Source organism: Salvelinus namaycush, chromosome 38, assembly GCF_016432855.1.
Source record: "Salvelinus namaycush isolate Seneca chromosome 38, SaNama_1.0, whole genome shotgun sequence".
Classification (NCBI taxonomy): Eukaryota; Metazoa; Chordata; class Actinopteri; order Salmoniformes; family Salmonidae; genus Salvelinus; species Salvelinus namaycush.
Window position 1 is genome coordinate 24,043,933 of NC_052344.1, and position 15,421 is coordinate 24,059,353.

The 15,421-nt window shown below is 42.9% G+C and overlaps 1 protein-coding gene across 1 annotated transcript in view; it reads left to right on the forward strand.

Moving 5' to 3' along the window:
- Positions 1-15,421, forward strand: part of LOC120032113 (thyrotropin-releasing hormone-degrading ectoenzyme-like) — a 113,026-nt gene that overhangs the window by 18,453 nt on the left and 79,152 nt on the right. The window lies entirely within an intron of this gene.

Sequence of the window (15,421 nt, forward strand, 5' to 3'; positions counted from 1 at the left end):
AAGAAAATATATTTTAGCAATAAATGTTAGTGCTCCTCTGAGGTCCTGTTACGCTGCTACTTGGACACACACTGTTTGATTAAAGACTATATCAAGCCTCAGCCTCAAGTGTGTCTCTGAAGCTATAGGGAAATAAAGCCATCTCGGAGAGAGAGAGAGAGATAACGAGAGGGAGAGAGAGAGAGATAGAAAGAGAGGGAGAGAGATAAAGAGAGGGAGAGAGAGAGCGATAGAAAGAGAGGGAGAGAGATAAAGAGAGGGAGAGAGAGAGAGATAGAAAAAGAGGGAGAGAGATAAAGAGAGGGAGAGAGATAAAGATAGGGAGAGAGAGAGATAGAAAGAGATGGAGAGATAGAAAGAGAGGGAGAGAGATGAGAGAGAGAGAGAGTGAGAGAGATAGAAAGAGAGAGAGCGACATCGAGAGAGAGAGAGAGAGAGAGAGAGAGAGAGAGAGAGATAGAAAGAGAGGGAGAGAGAGAGAGATAGAAAGAGAGAGAGATAAAGAGAGGGAGAGAGATAGAAAGAGAGAGAGCGACATCGAGAGAGAGAGAGAGAGAGACAGAGAGAGACAGAGAGAGAAAGTGAGACAGAGAGACAGAGAGACAGAGAGAGAGAGAGAGAGAGAGAGAGAGAGAGAGAGAGAGAGAGAGAGAGAGAGAGACATAAAGAGAGGGAAAGAGAGAGAGCGACATCGAGAGAGAGATATAGAGAAAGACTTTGGTGGACCTCCCCTGGAGCTTGTCATCCCTGGTCCCTCCAGCAACCTCACACCTCATTACCCATCATATTGCACCCCTGACCCAAGAGGAGCCAGGCTGCCCACCTCGCCCTGCCCCAGCATGCCTCAGGACGCGTTCCAAATGGCAACTTAATCCCAATAGGGCTCTGATCAAAAGTAGTGCACTTTAAAGGGAATAGAGTTCCATTTGAGACGATCCACCAGCCTGGTCTGGCCCAGTCTGCCCGTCCAGTGAAGTGGCACTCTCAGCCGACCCCGGCCGCCCGGCTAGATCGATGGACCCACCTAGGGAGTGATGATAGAGACATGATGCAGCCACTCATAGTGATGGAACATCGATCCTGAGGAGAGAGATAGAGAGATTGAGAGAGAGGGGGGGAGGAGATAGTGAGACAGAGAAATATATATATACAGTTGAAGTCGGAAGTTTACATACACCTTAGACAAATACATTTTTAAACTCAGTTTTTCACAATTCCTGACATTTAATCTGAGTAAAAATTCCCTGTTTTAGGTCAGTTAGGATCACCACTTTATTTTAAGAATTTGAAATGTTAAAATAATAGTAGAGAGAATGATTTATTTCAGCTTTTATTTCTTTCATCACATTCCCAGTGGGTCAGAAGTTTACATAAACTCAATTAGTATTTGGTAGCACTGCCTTTAAATTGTTTAACTTTGGTCAAATGTTTCGGGTAGCCTTCCACAAGCTTCCCACAATAAGTTGGGTGAATTCTGGCCCATTCCTCCTGACAGAGCTGGTGTATCTGAGGCAGGTTTGTAGGCCTCCTTGCGTGCACACGCTTTTTCAGTTCTGCCCACAAATGTTCTATAGGATTGAGGTCAGGGCTTTGTGATGGCCACTCCCATACCTTGACTTTGTTGTCCTTAAGCCATTTTGCCACAACTTTGGAAGTATACTTGGAGTCATTCTCCATTTGGAAGACCCATTTGGGACCAAGCTTTAACTTCCTGACTGATGTCTTGAGATGTTGCTTCAATATATTCACGTAATTTTGGTCATTATGGCCAAACAGTTCTATTTTTGTTTCATCAGACCAGAGGACATTTCTCCAAAAAGTACAATCTTTGTCCCCATGTGCAGTTGCAAACCGTAGTCTGGCTTTTTTATGGTGGTTTTGGAGCAGTGGCTTCTTCCTTGCTGAGACATTCAGGTTATGTCGATATAGGACTCGTTTTACTGTGGGTATAGATACTTTTGTACCTGTTTCCTCCAGCATCTTCACAAGGTCCTTTGCTGTTGTTCTGGGATTGATTTGCACTTTTCACACCAAAGTACGTTCATCTCTAGGAGACAGAACGCGTCTCCTTCCTGAGCAGTATGACGGCTGTGTGGTCCCATGGTGTTTATACTTGCGTACTATTGTTTGTACAGATGAACGTGGTACCTTCAGGCGTTTGGAAATTGCCCCCAAGGATGAACCAGACTTGTGGAGGTCTACATTTTTTTTCTGAGGTCTTGGCTGATTTCTTTTGATTTTTCGAAGATGTCAAGCAAAGATGCACTGAGTTTGAAGGTAGGCCTTGAAATACATCCACAGGTACACCTCCGATTGACTCAAATGATGTCAATTAGCCTGTCAGAAGCTTCTAACGCCATGACATCATTTTCTGGAATTTTCCAAGCTGTTTAAAGGCACAGTCAACTTAGTGTATGTAAACTTCTGACCCACTGGAAATGTGATACAGTGAATTATAAGTGAAATAATCTGTAAACAATTGTTGGAAAAATGACTTGTCATGCACAAAGTAGATGTCCTAACCGACTTGCCAAAACTATAGTTTGTTAACAAGAAATTTGAGTGTTTGAAAAACAAGTTTTAATGACTCCAACCTAAGTGTATGTAAACTTCCGACTTCAACTGTATATATATATATATATATAGAGAGAGAGAGGGAGAGAGCGAGAGCTAGAGAGAGAGAGAGAGAGAGAGAGCTAGAGAGAGAGCTAGAGAGAGAGATTAAGAGAGAGATAAAGAGAGAGAGAGAGAGAGAGAGAGAGAGAGAGAGAGAGAGAGAGGGAGAGAGAGAGGGAGAGTGAGGGAGAGAGATAAAGAGTGAGAGAGAGAGATAAAGAGTGAGGGAGAGAGATAAAGAGTGAGAGAGAGAGATAAAGAGTGAGGGAGACGGTCAAAGGCTCTTCCTGAAGAGGATTCTGAATTCATTTAATGAAGCAGCAGGGTGTATTTCATGAGGCAAGAGGGACAGACCAGACCAGACTAGAGGGACAGACCAGACCGGACCAGACCAGACTAGAGGGACAGACCAGACCAGACTAGAGGGACAGTCCAGACCGGACCAGACCAGACTAGAGGGACAGACCAGACCAGACTAGAGGGACAGTCCAGACCGGACCAGCCCTGGCCAGACCAGACAAAATAGAATCACAGTTAACTACATAGCAGTTTGGTCAAACGAGGTAGTTTAGTACAGGCTGAGTCTCCAACTGGATCTTGTCACAGAGCCACAATTACAAAGTCATTTGTGTCACAGCTTCAACAGTTAACTAAAGCCTGACTCCTCTTCTTTCTGCCACACTGCTGTTCCTGTTCAGAACGCATTAAAACCTCTCAGCTTAACTCACCACTGGGAACGCAGGTTTTTCTGTTATGTAATTCAGCTAGCTGCTTGAGGATTGTTCCTCCTGGTTAATCACACAGTACTCAAAGGATTGGTCCTCCTGGTTAGGGAATCACACAGTAATCAGAGGATTGTTCCTGCTGGTTAGGGAATCATACAGTAATCAGAGGGTTGTTCCTCCTGGTTAGGGAATCATACAGTAATCAGAGGATTGTTCCTCCTGGTTAGGGAATCATACAGTAATCAGAGGATTGTTCCTGCTGGTTAGGGAATCATACAGTAATCAGAGGATTGTTCCTGCTGGTTAGGGAATCATACAGTAATCAGAGGATTGTTCCTCCTGGTTAATCATACAGTAATCAGAGGATTGTTCCTCCTGGTTAATCATACAGTAACCAGAGGATTGTTCCTCCTGGTTAGGGAATCATACAGTAATCAGAGGGTTGTTCCTCCTGGTTAGGGAATCAAACAGTAACCAGAGGATTGTTCCTCCTGGTTCCTCATACAGTAACCAGAGGATTGTTCCTCCTGGTTAGGGAATCATACAGTAATCAGAGGATTGTTCCTCCTGGTTACTCTCACAGTTATCAGAGGATTGTTCCTCCTGGTTAGGGAATCATACAGTAATCAGAGGATTGTTCCTCCTGGTTACTCATACAGTAATCAGAGGGTTGTTCCTCCTGGTTAGGGAAGCATACAGTAATCAGAGGATTGTTCCTCCTGGTTAATCATACAGTAATCAGAGGATTGTTCCTCCTGGTTAATCATACAGTAATCAGAGGATTGTTCCTCCTGGTTACTCATACAGTAATCAGAGGGTTGTTCCTCCTGGTTAGGGAATCATACAGTAATCAGAGGATTGTTCCTCCTGGTTACTCATACAGTAATCAGAGGATTGTTCCTCCTGGTTAGGGAATCATACAGTAATCAGAGGATTGTTCCTCCTGGTTAATCATACAGTAATCAGAGGATTGTTCCTCCTGGTTAATCATACAGTAATCAGAGGATTGTTCCTCCTGGTTAATCATACAGTAATCAGAGGGTTGTTCCTCCTGGTTAGGGAAGCATACAGTAATCAGAGGATTGTTCCTCCTGGTTAATCATACAGTAATCAGAGGATTGTTCCTCCTGGTTACTCATACAGTAATCAGAGGATTGTTCCTCCTGGTTACTCATACAGTAATCAGAGGATTGTTCCTCCTGGTTAGGGAAGCATACAGTAATCAGAGGATTGTTCCTCCTGGTTAATCATACAGTAATCAGAGGATTGTTCCTGCTGGTTACTCATACAGTAATCAGAGAATTGTTCCTCCTGGTTAGGGAATCATACAGTAATCAGAGGATTGTTCCTCCTGGTTACTCATACAGTAATCAGAGGATTGTTCCTCCTGGTTACTCATACAGTAATCAGAGAATTGTTCCTCCTGGTTAGGGAATCATACAGTAATCAGAGGATTGTTCCTCCTGGTTAATCATACAGTAATCAGAGAATTGTTCCTCCTGGTTACTCATACAGTAATCAGAGAATTGTTCCTCCTGGTTAGGGAATCATACAGTAATCAGAGGATTGTTCCTCCTGGTTACTCATACAGTAATCAGAGGATTGTTCCTCCTGGTTACTCATACAGTAATCAGAGGATTGTTCCTCCTGGTTACTCATACAGTAATCAGAGGATTGTTCCTCCTGGTTACTCATACAGTAATCAGAGAATTGTTCCTCCTGGTTAGGGAATCAAACAGTAATCAGAGGATTGTTCCTCCTGGTTAGGGAATCAAACAGTAATCAGAGGATTGTTCCTCCTGGTTAGGGAATCAAACAGTAATCAGAGGATTGTTCCTCCTGGTTAGGGAATCATACAGTAATCAGAGGGTTGTTCCTCCTAGTTACTCATACAGTAATCAGAGGGTTGTTCCTCCTGGTTAGGGAATCAAACAGTAATCAGAGGATTGTTCCTCCTGGTTAGGGAATCATACAGTAATCATAGGATTGTTCCTCCTGGTTAGGGAATCAAACAGTAATCAGAGGATTGTTCCTCCTGGTTCCTCATACAGTAATCAGAGGATTGTTCCTCCTGGTTAGGGAATCATACAGTAATCATAGGATTGTTCCTCCTGGTTAGGGAATCAAACAGTAATCAGAGGATTGTTCCTCCTGGTTCCTCATACAGTAATCAGAGGATTGTTCCTCCTGGTTAATCATACAGTAATCAGAGGGTTGTTCCTCCTGGTTAATCATACAGTAATCAGAGGATTGTTCCTCCTGGTTACTCATACAGTAATCAGAGGATTGTTCCTCCTGGTTACTCTAACAGTAATCAGAGGATTGTTCCTCCTGGTTAGGGAATCATACAGTAATCAGAGGATTGTTCCTCCTGGTTACTCATACAGTAATCAGAGGATTGTTCCTCCTGGTTACTCTAACAGTAATCAGAGGATTGTTCCTCCTGGTTAATCATACAGTAATCAGAGGATTGTTCCTCCTGGTTAGGGAATCATACAGTAATCAGAGGATTGTTCCTGCTGGTTAATCATACAGTAATCAGAGGATTGTTCCTGCTGGTTAATCATACAGTAATCAGAGGGTTGTTCCTCCTGGTTAGGGAATCAAACAGTAATCAGAGGATTGTTCCTCCTGGTTACTCATACAGTAACCAGAGGATTGTTCCTCCTGGTTAGGGAATCATACAGTAATCAGAGGATTGTTCCTGCTGGTTAGGGAATCATACAGTAATCAGAGGATTGTTCCTCCTGGTTACTCATACAGTAATCAGAGGATTGTTCCTCCTGGTTAATCATACAGTAATCAGAGGATTGTTCCTCCTGGTTCCTCATACAGTAATCAGAGGATTGTTCCTCCTGGTTAATCATACAGTAATCAGAGGATTGTTCCTGCTGGTTAATCATACAGTAATCAGAGGATTGTTCCTCCTGGTTACTCATACAGTAATCAGAGGATTGTTCCTGCTGGTTAATCATACAGTAATCAGAGGATTGTTCCTCCTGGTTAGGGAATCATACAGTAATCAGAGGATTGTTCCTCCTGGTTAGGGAATCAAACAGTAATCAGAGGATTGTTCCTCCTGGTTACTCATACAGTAATCAGAGGATTGTTCCTCCTGGTTAATCATACAGTAATCAGAGGATTGTTCCTCCTGGTTAATCATACAGTAATCAGAGGATTGTTCCTCCTGGTTACTCATACAGTAATCAGAGGATTGTTCCTCCTGGTTAATCATACAGTAATCAGAGGATTGTTCCTGCTGGTTAATCATACAGTAATCAGAGGGTTGTTCCTCCTGGTTAGGGAATCAAACAGTAATCAGAGGATTGTTCCTCCTGGTTAGGGAATCATACAGTAATCAGAGGATTGTTCCTCCTGGTTAATCATACAGTAATCAGAGGATTGTTCCTCCTGGTTAGGGAATCAAACAGTAATCAGAGGATTGTTCCTCCTGGTTAGGGAATCAAACAGTAATCAGAGGATTGTTCCTCCTGGTTAGGGAATCATACAGTAATCAGAGGGTTGTTCCTCCTAGTTACTCATACAGTAATCAGAGGGTTGTTCCTCCTGGTTAGGGAATCAAACAGTAATCAGAGGATTGTTCCTCCTTGTTAGGGAATCATACAGTAATCATAGGATTGTTCCTCCTGGTTAGGGAATCAAACAGTAATCAGAGGATTGTTCCTCCTGGTTCCTCATACAGTAATCAGAGGATTGTTCCTCCTGGTTAGGGAATCATACAGTAATCATAGGATTGTTCCTCCTGGTTAGGGAATCAAACAGTAATCAGAGGATTGTTCCTCCTGGTTCCTCATACAGTAATCAGAGGATTGTTCCTCCTGGTTAATCATACAGTAATCAGAGGGTTGTTCCTCCTGGTTAATCATACAGTAATCAGAGGATTGTTCCTCCTGGTTACTCATACAGTAATCAGAGGATTGTTCCTCCTGGTTACTCTAACAGTAATCAGAGGATTGTTCCTCCTGGTTAGGGAATCATACAGTAATCAGAGGATTGTTCCTCCTGGTTACTCATACAGTAATCAGAGGATTGTTCCTCCTGGTTACTCTAACAGTAATCAGAGGATTGTTCCTCCTGGTTAATCATACAGTAATCAGAGGATTGTTCCTCCTGGTTAGGGAATCATACAGTAATCAGAGGATTGTTCCTCCTGGTTAATCATACAGTAATCAGAGGATTGTTCCTGCTGGTTAATCATACAGTAATCAGAGGGTTGTTCCTCCTGGTTAGGGAATCAAACAGTAATCAGAGGATTGTTCCTCCTGGTTACTCATACAGTAACCAGAGGATTGTTCCTCCTGGTTAGGGAATCATACAGTAATCAGAGGATTGTTCCTGCTGGTTAATCATACAGTAATCAGAGGATTGTTCCTGCTGGTTAATCATACAGTAATCAGAGGGTTGTTCCTCCTGGTTAGGGAATCAAACAGTAATCAGAGGATTGTTCCTCCTGGTTACTCATACAGTAACCAGAGGATTGTTCCTCCTGGTTAGGGAATCATACAGTAATCAGAGGATTGTTCCTGCTGGTTAGGGAATCATACAGTAATCAGAGGATTGTTCCTCCTGGTTACTCATACAGTAATCAGAGGATTGTTCCTCCTGGTTAATCATACAGTAATCAGAGGATTGTTCCTCCTGGTTCCTCATACAGTAATCAGAGGATTGTTCCTCCTGGTTAATCATACAGTAATCAGAGGATTGTTCCTGCTGGTTAATCATACAGTAATCAGAGGATTGTTCCTCCTGGTTACTCATACAGTAATCAGAGGATTGTTCCTGCTGGTTAATCATACAGTAATCAGAGGATTGTTCCTCCTGGTTAGGGAATCATACAGTAATCAGAGGATTGTTCCTCCTGGTTACTCATACAGTAATCAGAGGATTGTTCCTCCTGGTTAATCATACAGTAATCAGAGGATTGTTCCTCCTGGTTAATCATACAGTAATCAGAGGATTGTTCCTCCTGGTTAATCATACAGTAATCAGAGGATTGTTCCTCCTGGTTACTCATACAGTAATCAGAGGATTGTTCCTCCTGGTTAATCATACAGTAATCAGAGGATTGTTCCTGCTGGTTAATCATACAGTAATCAGAGGGTTGTTCCTCCTGGTTAGGGAATCAAACAGTAATCAGAGGATTGTTCCTCCTGGTTAGGGAATCATACAGTAATCAGAGGATTGTTCCTCCTGGTTAATCATACAGTAATCAGAGGATTGTTCCTCCTGGTTAGGGAATCAAACAGTAATCAGAGGATTGTTCCTCCTGGTTACTCATACAGTAATCAGAGGATTGTTCCTCCTGGTTAATCATACAGTAATCAGAGGATTGTTCCTCCTGGTTAGGGAATCATACAGTAATCAGAGGATTGTTCCTCCTGGTTAATCATACAGTAATCAGAGGATTGTTCCTGCTGGTTAATCATACAGTAATCAGAGGATTGTTCATCCTGGTTAGGGAATCATACAGTAATCAGAGGATTGTTCCTCCTGGTTAGGGAATCATACAGTAATCAGAGGATTGTTCCTCCTGGTTAATCATACAGTAATCAGAGGATTTTTCCTGCTGGTTAATCATACAGTAATCAGAGGATTGTTCATCCTGGTTAGGGAATCATACAGTAATCAGAGGATTGTTCCTCCTGGTTAATCATACAGTAATCAGAGGATTGTTCCTGCTGGTTAATCATACAGTAATCAGAGGATTGTTCATCCTGGTTAGGGAATCATACAGTAATCAGAGGATTGTTCCTCCTGGTTAGGGAATCATACAGTAATCAGAGGATTGTTCCTCCTGGTTACTCATACAGTAATCAGAGGATTGTTCCTCCTGGTTAGGGAATCAAACAGTAACCAGAGGATTGTTCCTCCTGGTTAGGGAATCATACAGTAATCAGAGGATTGTTACATTTACATTTTTACATTTAAGTCATTTAGCAGACGCTCTTATCCAGAGCGACTTACAAGTACATACATTCATACTTTTTTTTGTAGGGAAGTACAGTACAGTAATCAGAGGATTGTTCCTCCTGGTTAGGGAATCATACAGTAATCAGAGGATTGTTCCTCCTGGTTAGGGAATCATACAGTAATCATAGGATTGTTCCTCCTGGTTACTCATACAGTTTTCAGAGGATTGTTCCTCCTGGTTACTCATACAATAACCAGAGGATTGTTCCTCCTGGTTAATCATACAGTAATCAGAGGGTTGTTCCTCCTGGTTAATCATACAGTAATCAGAGGATTGTTCCTCCTGGTTAATCATACAGTTTTCAGAGGATTGTTCCTCCTGGTTACTCATACAATAACCAGAGGATTGTTCCTCCTGGTTAATCATACAGTAATCAGAGGGTTGTTCCTCCTGGTTAATCATACAGTAATCAGAGGATTGTTCCTCCTGGTTAATCATACAGTTTTCAGAGGATTGTTCCTCCTGGTTACTCATACAATAACCAGAGGATTGTTCCTCCTGGTTAATCATACAGTAATCAGAGGATTGTTCCTCCTGGTTAATCATACAGTAATCAGAGGATTGTTCCTCCTGGTTAATCATACAGTAATCAGAGGGTTGTTCCTCCTGGTTAATCATACAGTAATCAGAGGATTGTTCCTCCTGGTTAGGGAATCAAACAGTAATCAGAGGATTGTTCCTCCTGGTTAGGGAATCATACAGTAATCAGAGGATTGTTCCTCCTGGTTAATCATACAGTAATCAGAGGATTGTTCCTCCTGGTTAGGGAATCAAACAGTAATCAGAGGATTGTTCCTCCTGGTTACTCATACAGTAATCAGAGGATTGTTCCTCCTGGTTAATCATACAGTAATCAGAGGATTGTTCCTCCTGGTTAGGGAATCATACAGTAATCAGAGGATTGTTCCTCCTGGTTAATCATACAGTAATCAGAGGATTGTTCCTGCTGGTTAATCATACAGTAATCAGAGGATTGTTCATCCTGGTTAGGGAATCATACAGTAATCAGAGGATTGTTCCTCCTGGTTAGGGAATCATACAGTAATCAGAGGATTGTTCCTCCTGGTTAATCATACAGTAATCAGAGGATTGTTCCTGCTGGTTAATCATACAGTAATCAGAGGATTGTTCATCCTGGTTAGGGAATCATACAGTAATCAGAGGATTGTTCCTCCTGGTTAATCATACAGTAATCAGAGGATTGTTCCTGCTGGTTAATCATACAGTAATCAGAGGATTGTTCATCCTGGTTAGGGAATCATACAGTAATCAGAGGATTGTTCCTCCTGGTTAGGGAATCATACAGTAATCAGAGGATTGTTCCTCCTGGTTACTCATACAGTAATCAGAGGATTGTTCCTCCTGGTTAGGGAATCATACAGTAATCAGAGGATTGTTCCTGCTGGTTAATCATACAGTAATCAGAGGATTGTTACATTTACATTTTTACATTTAAGTCATTTAGCAGACGCTCTTATCCAGAGCGACTTACAAGTACATACATTCATACTTTTTTTTGTAGGGAAGTACAGTACAGTAATCAGAGGATTGTTCCTCCTGGTTAGGGAATCATACAGTAATCAGAGGATTGTTCCTCCTGGTTAGGGAATCATACAGTAATCATAGGATTGTTCCTCCTGGTTACTCATACAGTTTTCAGAGGATTGTTCCTCCTGGTTACTCATACAATAACCAGAGGATTGTTCCTCCTGGTTAATCATACAGTAATCAGAGGGTTGTTCCTCCTGGTTAATCATACAGTAATCAGAGGATTGTTCCTCCTGGTTAATCATACAGTTTTCAGAGGATTGTTCCTCCTGGTTACTCATACAATAACCAGAGGATTGTTCCTCCTGGTTAATCATACAGTAATCAGAGGGTTGTTCCTCCTGGTTAATCATACAGTAATCAGAGGATTGTTCCTCCTGGTTAATCATACAGTTTTCAGAGGATTGTTCCTCCTGGTTACTCATACAATAACCAGAGGATTGTTCCTCCTGGTTAATCATACAGTAATCAGAGGATTGTTCCTCCTGGTTAATCATACAGTAATCAGAGGATTGTTCCTCCTGGTTAATCATACAGTAATCAGAGGGTTGTTCCTCCTGGTTAATCATACAGTAATCAGAGGATTGTTCCTCCTGGTTAATCATACAGTTTTCAGAGGATTGTTCCTCCTGGTTACTCATACAGTAACCAGAGGATTGTTCCTCCTGGTTAATCATACAGTAATCAGAGGGAATGAACAGGCCTGGAGAACAGTACTTAGTCCTTCCTCTAACACAGCTGTGTAATGGAAATGTGTTACTTCAAGAGAAAAGCAGGCTTTGCCCCAGATAAATGTGTAAGTGTTTGCCTTGCACAACCCTTTCTCTCTATCCTCGCCATGAACACTGTTATGTCATTTTATTCACAGTTTCCCCCCAATTATTCACCCATATTTAAAAAATAGTTTTTTTTACAATATTTCTGTGTCATCACCACCAACTCTGTGACTGGTTGTGATAATATGGTTTCCCTTCATTCTAATGATAACAAATCAAATCAAATCAAATGTATTTATATAGCCCTTCTTACATCAGCTGATATCTCAAAGAAACCCAGCCTAAAACCCCAAACAGCAAGCAATGCAGGTGTAGAAGCACGGTGGCTAGGAAAAACTCCCTAGAAAGGAAGTCCTCACTATGTATGAAATGCTGGATTGTTGCTTCTCTACATGTTGGTATTAGGTCTAGGTTTGATAATAGATTAACTACATGTTGGTATTAGGTCTAGGTTTGATAATAGATTAACTACATGTTGGTATTAGGTCTAGGTTTGATAATAGATTAACTACATGTTGGTATTAGGTCTAGGTTTGATAATAGATTAACTACATGTTGGTATTAGGTCTAGGTTTGATAATAGATTAACTACATGTTGGTATTAGGTCTAGGTTTGATAATAGATTAACTACATGTTGGTATTAGGTCTAGGTTTGATGATAGATTAACTACTGTACATGTTGGTATTAGGTCTACAGTACTCATTCTGTGGCGTGACAGACGATCTTATTCACCAACCTGGTCTCAGAGCATTTCGTATTATTCGGTACGTAAATCCAACACTCCATTTAGTATGATGTGTTACGTTTCGTATGGTATGTATTAATTTGTGGATGTCAATCATCCATTTCGTATATGATATGTTACGAATTGCAATTCGTACGATATGTTACAAATTTGCTTCATGTACAATATGGTACGAATTTGCAAATGTATGATATGTTACGAATGCCATTTTGTTGTGGCTAACATTAGCTAGGTGCTTAAGCTAAATTTGGCTAACATTAGTTAGGGTTAAGGTTAGGGCAAGGGTTAGCTAAATGGTTTAAGGTTAGGGGAAGGGTTAGCTAAATAGGTTAAGGTTAGGGGAAGGGTTAGCTAAATGGGTTAAGGTTAGGGGAAGGGTTAGCTAAATGGGTTAAGGTTAGGGGAAGGGTTAGCTAAATGGGTTAAGGTTAGGGGAAGGGTTAGCCAAATGGTTTAAGGTTAGGGGAAGGGTTAGCTAACATGCTAAGTAGTTGCAAAGTAGCTAAAAAGTAGTAAGTAGTTCAAAAGTTGCTAATTAGCTAAAATGCTAAAGTTGTCCGTGATGACATTGGAACATGTAACCTTTGGGCTGCTAGACGTTGGCATTATAAGCCCACCCATCCACCCTGACCAACCACCCATCCACCCTGACCAACCACCCATCCACCCTGACCAACCACCCATTCACCCTGACCAACCACCCATCCACCCTGACCAACCACCCATCCACCCTGACCAACCACCCATCCACCCTGACCAACCACCCATCCACCCTGACCAACCACCCATCCACCCTGACCATCCAACCTGACCAACCACCCATCCACCCTGACCAACCACCCATCCACCCTGACCATCCAACCTGACCAACCACCCATCCACCCTGACCAACCACCCATCCACCCTGACCAACCACCCATCCACCCTGACCAACCACCCATCCACCCTGACCATCCACCCTGACCAACCACCCATCCACCCTGACCAACCACCCATCCACCCTGACCAACCACCCACCTGTAGTTTTTTGCCTTAAGTAAGTCTTATGTAACCATACCAAACGTAACATACTAATCTGAGCATGTTGGATTTACATTTACTATGTTACATCTCTTCTATGAGACCAGGCTGCTCTCTTGATCGTGATCCCTGTGATATTCAGAATGTACTGACCCCACAGGCATCTGGTTTCATCAAACCGGATAATCAACGTAATTAAGTAATCAAATCAACTTAATTATGGTTGTTAGGAGCTGAACAATGGATACTTCAGACAGAGGCACACCAGGTTCCCCTCCCTCCATCTCTTAGATAACAAAAATAGTTCATTTGCTCAGTCCTCCCGCTCTGTCTGTCTGTCTGTCTGTCTGTCTGTCTGTCTGTCTGTCTGTCTGTCTGTCTGTCTGTCTGTCTGTCTGTCTGTCTGTCTGTCTGTCTGTCTGTCTGTCTGTCTGTCTGTCTGTCTGTCTGTCTGCCTGCCTGCCTGCCTGCCTGCCTGCCTGTCTGTCTGTCTTTCTGTCTGTGTGAGAAAGATTTAGGAGTTAATTGCTCAGTGGTTGGTCCCACCGCTCTGGTCCTCCGAGTCACGTCCCCTCCACCCTGACATGGACGTCCTGTTGATGGAGGTAATCAGAGATGGCAGCTAACAGAAGAGTCAGTCAGCACACCCAGGTGTACAGCGGCCATTTTGATTTTGACAGACATGAATTCAGACCAGCAGGCGTCATGGAGGAGCGGGGCGGTGAAACAGCTGTCAGCCAGTATTTTGTGTGTGTGTGTGTGTGTGTGTGTGTGTGTGTGTGTGTGTGTGTGTGTGTGTGTGTGTGTGTGTGTGTGTGTGTGTGTGTGTGTGTGTGTGTGTGTGTGTGTGTGTGTGATGTGTGACAGTTTCACCTGCCTAGGGACGGCCAGGGGGGGGGGGTTGTAAGGGTACAGAGGAGCAGTGGTGTTCAGTCAGATCCTGAAATCAGGGTGTAACCTGTCATGGGTCTGAACCCCCTAATGTAACCTGTCATGGGTCTGAACCCCCTAATGTAACCTGTCATGGGTCTGAACCCCCTAATGTAACCTGTCATGGATCTGAACCCCCTAATGTAACCTGTCATGGGTCTGAACCCCCTAATGTAACCTGTCATGGGTCTGAACCCCCTAATGTAACCTGTCATGGATCTGAAGCACATAATGTAACCTGTCATGGGTCTGAACCCCCTAATGTAACCTGTCATGGATCTGAAGCACATAATGTAACCTGTCATGGGTCTGAACCCCCTAATGTAACCTGTCATGGGTCTGAACCCCCTAATGTAACCTGTCATGGGTCTGAACCCCCTAATGTAACCTGTCATGGGTCTGAACCCCCTAATGTAACCTGTCATGGGTCTGAACCCCCTAATGTAACCTGTAATGGATCTGAAGCCCCTAATGTAACCTGTCATGGGTCTGAACCCCCTAATGTAACCTGTCATGGGTCTGAACCCCCTAATGTAACCTGTCATGGATCTGAACCCCCTAATGTAACCTGTCATGCGTCTGAACCCCCTAATGTAACCTGTCATGGGTCTGAACCCCCTAATGTAACCTGTCATGGGTCTGAACCCCCTAATGTAACCTGTCATGGGTCTGAACCCCCTAATGTAACCTGTCATGGGTCTGAACCCCCTAATGTAACCTGTCATGGGTCTGAACCCCCTAATGTAACCTGTCATGGGTCTGAACCCCCTAATGTAACCTGTCATGGGTCTGAACCCCCTAATGTAACCTGTCATGGGTCTGAACCCCCTAATGTAACCTGTCATGGATCTGAAGCACATAATGTAACCTGTCATGGATCTGAACCCCCTAATGTAACCTGTCATGGATCTGAACCCCCTAATGTAACCTGTCATGGGTCTGAACCCCCTAATGTAACCTGTCATGGGTCTGAACCCCCTAATGTAACCTGTCATGGGTCTGAACCCCCTAATGTAACCTGTCATGGGTCTGAACCCCCTAATGTAACCTGTCATGGGTCTGAACCC